This window comes from Chrysochloris asiatica, unplaced genomic scaffold (genome assembly GCF_000296735.1).
Source record: "Chrysochloris asiatica unplaced genomic scaffold, ChrAsi1.0 scaffold00234, whole genome shotgun sequence".
Taxonomy (NCBI): domain Eukaryota; kingdom Metazoa; phylum Chordata; class Mammalia; order Afrosoricida; family Chrysochloridae; genus Chrysochloris; species Chrysochloris asiatica.
The window spans coordinates 1,127,678-1,133,093 of record NW_006408752.1 but is presented as its reverse complement, the minus strand read 5'-3'; the positions used below and the strand labels follow the sequence as shown (position 1 = coordinate 1,133,093).

General features: G+C 40.8%; 1 pseudogene; it reads right to left on the bottom strand.

The window, feature by feature from the left end:
• Nucleotides 1-301: 301 nt before the first annotated feature.
• Nucleotides 302-1,302, bottom strand: LOC102822012 (annotated as a pseudogene).
• Between the last annotated feature and the right edge of the window lie 4,114 nt (nucleotides 1,303-5,416).

The window sequence follows — 5,416 nt, the reverse complement described above, 5'->3', positions numbered from 1 at the left end:
GCCATCCTCACAATCATTGCTGTGTTTGTGTCCATTGTGCAACCACTCTGTTGATCATCTTGTAAAAGTTCTTCTCCCCACCCCCCTTTTTTTTTTTGGCTGGATAGTGTACTTTATTGATGGTACATGACAAGACTGGGCTCGCTAAAGCCCCTCCCCTTCTCCAGGGGGTCTGGATGGAAACTGAGGATGGGAGTTTCTCAGTGTGTAGGGGGATTACAGTTGGGGTAAGGACTCCCAGCAGCTGAGGGCCTCTGTCTTCCTCTAGTGCTGTTGCTGGGGTTGGTGGTCCAGGGGCCTCTTATTCTTTGGAGGCCATGTGGATCATAAGATCCACCACCCTGTTGCTATAGCCGAATTCATTGTCATACCAGGAAATGAGCTTGACAAAGTGGTCGTTGAGGGCAATGCCAGCCCCAGCATCAAAGGTGGAAGAGTGGGTGTCCAAGTTAAGTCACAGGAGATGACCTGGTCTTCAGTGTAACCCAGGATGCCTTTTAGGGGTCCATCTGATGCTTGCTTCACCCCCTTCTTGATGTCATCATATTTGGCAGCTTTCTCCGGGAGGCAGGTCAGGTCCACAACAGACATATTAGGAGTGGGGACACAGGAAGGCCATACCAGTGAGTTTCCCATTCAGTTCAGGGATGACCTTGCCCACAGCCTTGGCAGCATCAATAGATGCAGGGATAATGTTCTGGGTAGCCCTACGGCCATCATACCACAGTTTCCCAGAGGGGCCATCCACAGTCTTCTGGGTGGCAGTGATGGCATGGACTGTGGTCATGAGTCCTTCCATAATGCCAGAATTGTCATGGATGACCTTGGTCAGGGGAGCCAAACAGTTGGTGGTGCAGAAGGCATTGCTGACAATCTTGAGCGAGTTGTCATACTTCTCATGGTTCACACCCATCACAAACATGGGGGCATCAGTAGAAGGGGCAGAGATGATTACCCTTTTGGCACCACCCTTCAAATGAGCCCCAGCCTTTTCCAAGGTTATGAAGACACTGGTGGACTCTACAACATATTCAGCACCAGCATCACCCCACTTGATGTTGGTGGGATTGCGCTCCTAGAAGATAGAGATGAGCTTCCCATTGATGATAAATTTCCCGTTCTCAGCCTTAACAGTGCCACTGAACTTGCCATGGGTAGAATCATACTGGAACATATATACCATGTAGTTGAGGTCAATGAAGGGGTCGTTGATGGCAACAACCTCTATTTGCCAGAGTTAACAGCAGCCCTGGTGACCAGGAGCCCAATACGGCCAAATCAGTTTACTCCGACCTTCACCATCTTGTCTCAGGGATGCGGCTGGTACTGCAAGAGAAGCTGCGGCTGCCTGTCGAACGGGGAGGAGCAGAGCTCTTCCCCTTTTTTGATGAATCTCTACTAAACATGATGGCCTCCTCCAGGCAATGGTCCCTCCTGATGACATGTCCACAGTGACATATTGGCTCAGGTAGCGTAGTGGTTACGAATCGGGCTGTGAACCGCAAGGTCAGCAGTTCGAAACTACCAGCCGCTCCGTGGGAGAAAGATGAGGCTTTCTGCTCCCGTAAAGATTTACAGCCTCTGAAATCCTGTACAGGGTCGCTATGGGTCGAACTGACTCGATGGCACTTAACAACAACAACAACAACAAGGAGCAATCTGGCTGTACTTCATCTGTCAGTTTGCCATACTGTGGTGGCCTGCATGCTGCTGTGGTGCAACATATTCCACTCTGAAATTTAGCAAAGGTGCAATCATGATGCACTATAATTACTGGTGATTAGAATTCAGAGGTTGAAAACAAAGAGGAAGAATTGTTAGTTGGAAACTATAACTTTGGTGACAGAAATGAAGTTGGAGGATGCATGATGGAATTTGCAAGACGAACAACTTGTTCATTGCAAATATCTTTTTTCAACAACACAAATGGCAACTATTCATATGGACCTCATCAGAAAGAACACACAGGAATCAAACAGACAATATCTGTGAGAAGAGACATTGGAGAAGTGAAATATCATTAGCTAAAACAAGGTCAGAGGCTGACAGTGAAACAGACTATCAATTACTGAGTTCAAAATTGACTGAAGGTGAAGAAAATTAAGACAAGTTCATGAGACCCAAAATATGATCTTAAGTATATCTCACCTGTATTTAGAGACCATCTCAAGAACAGATGTGATGCATTAAACAATAATGAATGAAGACCAGAGGAGTTATGGGATGACATCAAGAACATCACACATGAAGAAAGTAAAGGATCCTTAAAAAGACAAGAAATAGGGCTTTTCAGTAAGATGGCAGACTAGACAGACACACAACATGGACTCACTACAGCAAAGATATGAAAGAGACACATCTGTAAATCCTGAAACCCTTAACCTCAGAGGAACTTACAGAAGTGGATTGAGCGCTTGCTGGGAGAGAAGCTGAGCGGGTATCACAAGGGAGGGAGACCGACTGTTGAATGGCTGGTCAGTTATGGTATGACCTTCTTGGATACTGTGAGCAGCTTTGGCAACAGGAAGTGGCCTGGCAGAGCAGAGTCACACAGGTGATGGGAAAGGTGTGACTCCTTTTCCCCAAGGCTCCTTTGGTGACCAGTTCCCACCCTTATCCACCCCCAGCACAGACCCTGCTATCTAGGAGTTTGGAGCCACATGGCTGGGAACCATGCCAGTTTGAGTCGGGTGGCCAGCTGTGCCACTTTAGTGCCTGGATTCAGGAACTCAGCTCCAGACCTACAAACTTCCAAATTGAGTGTGGTGAACATAGATAACATAGAAACCAATAGGAACTCCATCTAGGACCAGGAACTCTGTTATCACATCCCTTCTACACCTACCCAGCATCTTTGTTTGCAGGAGTACCCCCAGAGTTTTCTACTCTCCAGGTCCAACAGCTGCACTGTGTTTTTTGGTTTTATTTTTTTCCTTTTGTTGTTTATTATTTTTGTTTGTTTATTCTTTCTCCATCTCCTTTTCTTTCCATTCCCCTGAATTTCATCCTTTCTACAGTTCAAGCTCACCAGCTGCTCCTATTGGTTGCTATGGGTCAGAATTGACTCAACAGCACTTAACAACAACCATCTTCACTGTTACTTTTCCTTCTTTTCTTTTGTTTCTCATTTCCCCCTTTTTTGATCTTTCTTTACAACTCTCTACAATCTTTCTCTTTTCATCTTTCCTCTCCCTGGTTTTTCTAAGTATTTTCAAAATTTCTTCATTTCTTTGATTTCCTTTCTTATTTTTCTCTTCTAAGCTCCATTTTGCAGTCTATCTTCTCTCTTTTTAGTTATTCTTAATTGTTTTATTTTATTTTTTACCTTTTAGTTTTCTCTTCTCTAGCTCCATTTCCCTGTCACTATTTTATCTTTATAGTTATTATATTCATTTTTTTTCTGGTGGCTACCTGTTTTTGTTTCTTTTTTTTCTCTTTTCATTGATGGTTGCTTATTTGTTTATTCTGTTTTGTTTTCTTGTGTGTAGAATGAAGGGTTTCTCCTCTTTCTTATCATACAGGGGACAACAACTGTGCCCATATAGCCCAACTGGGCAAAAACCAATCAAAAAAACAAAAACAAAAACAAAAACAAAAACAAACAATGCAAATTCCTTTACCACCTAATCAATGAAAGATAGCAGTCAACACCAGCCAAACCTGCCCTTACTGAGGTGCACGAATGGTGAACGAGAAGAGTGTACATGCTTTCATTCTCTACTCCCCCAGGAGATAGTTGGTGAGAGACTAAGAACACATCAACATACAATCATCAACTAAATACAAATGCAACAATCCCACAATGTCCCAGAGACAACAGACAATTTTAGCTCACACAAAGAAACATGAGAGAATGACTCAAACAAATGACCAAAAAGCAGAGCAGAAAACATTTCTGAGGAACAAAAGGTAATGGCACTAACTGAAAAATAATTCAAAAGAATGATATTTAGATACCTTCAAAGGATTGACAGAAAGATTGCGAAAGCAACGAAACACAGAAAAACTTTAGAAGAATTCAGGAAAATACTACATGAACAGATAAAATAAATACAAATTTGGAAACAAAACAAAGTCTGCTATTAGAAATTCAGAAGATTAATACTAAGATTTCAGAAATGGACAATATATTGAAAGGCCAAAGGAATAGATTTGAAGCAATGGAAGGCTGAATTAGTGAGTTTGAAGATAAATCTCTCAGTACAAGTAAGCTAGAAGAACAAATGGAAAAAAGAATGAAAAAAATCCAAAGAAAGCCTAAAAGTTATATGGGACACTGTGAAAAAGAACAAGTTACAAGTAATTGGAATGCTTGAACCAGAAGAAAGAATTAAATGCAGAGAAAAATTATTGAAGAGTTATTGGAAGAAAATTTTCTTAACATCATGGAAGACAAGAAGATAAGCATCCAACAAGCTGAATGAACCCCAAGCAGGATAGATCCCCAAAGAATATCACAAAGACATATCATCATCAAACTTTCTAAAACCAAAGACATGGAAAGAATCCTGAAAGCAGCTCAGGGAAAGCAAAAAGTTTCCTACAAAGAAGAACCAATAAGATTAAGCTCCTATTTTGCAGCAGAAATCATGCAGGCAAGAAGGCAATGGCATGAAATATGCAAAACTCTGAAAGAAAAAAAATTGCCAACCAAGAATCCTATCCCTCGCATTTGACAGTGAATTTAGGTCATTTCCTGAGAAACAAAAATTAAAGGAATTTTTAATGACCAGACCAACTTTCCAAAAACTGTTAAAGAGTGTTCTTCGGACTGAGAACCAACAACAACAGACAACAGCCTGAGATAACCATATATGATGACACCACTCAGATCTCAATTCAGCTATAGAAGTATTTAAATTAAAATAAATACACAAAACTGAAAATAGGGATCCAGAGATATCCGTTTATAATGAAAACAACTACAAAGAAAAAAGATTGAATAATGTAAATACAGTATTTCCAAATGACCAGGAAGCCAAGTAGATTTCAAGATAAGACAAACTGTTTTAAGCATGGACTACATCTTAAAATTACAGGGTAACCTCAGAGAAAATTAGTAAACCTGCACATCAGAATAAAAATTAAAAGAGAGAAAAGTCAGAAAGATTTAGTAAACATGAACACAACAGAAATGAAAATGAAAAGAAAACACACAAACAAAATGTACTCAGTTCAGAAAATTATGTGGAACAAAGAACCCAGTAGCACTACAAAAAACAGGCAGCAAACTGACAGCAATCAATTCATACCTATCGATAATTACACTGAATGTAAATGGATTAAATGCCCCCATCAAGAGACAGAGCAGACTGAATAAGGAAACAGAATCCTTAAATATGTTCTCTATAGGAGATACATCAAAAAGATGGAGACAGCCCAAATGCCTATCAACAGAAGTATGGTTAAACTAACT